Source organism: Haliaeetus leucocephalus, unplaced genomic scaffold (genome assembly GCF_000737465.1).
Source record: "Haliaeetus leucocephalus isolate CR32 unplaced genomic scaffold, Haliaeetus_leucocephalus-4.0 Scaffold390, whole genome shotgun sequence".
NCBI lineage: Eukaryota > Metazoa > Chordata > Aves > Accipitriformes > Accipitridae > Haliaeetus > Haliaeetus leucocephalus.
In genome coordinates this window covers 27,615-27,844 of record NW_010972826.1, presented here as the reverse complement: position 1 = coordinate 27,844, position 230 = coordinate 27,615, and positions in this window count along the sequence as shown.

The following is a 230-nucleotide window of genomic DNA, read 5'->3' as shown; positions in this document are numbered from 1 at the left end:
CGGTGGGAGGGACGCGGGTGATTGGCGGCGGGGCGGTGGGTGGGCGGGGCTGAGCGCGCTTTACACACCCCCCATTTCGCTGGCCACACCCACCTTACGCGGTCGCCGTGGTAACGCCGTCGCCCCGCCCCTCCTCGGTCGCCGTGGAAACGCGGCCTAGTCGGGCCGGGCGCAGCCTGCGCTAAGATGGCGGCTGGGTTGGGGGGGGGGGCGCGAAATGGCCGCCCTCC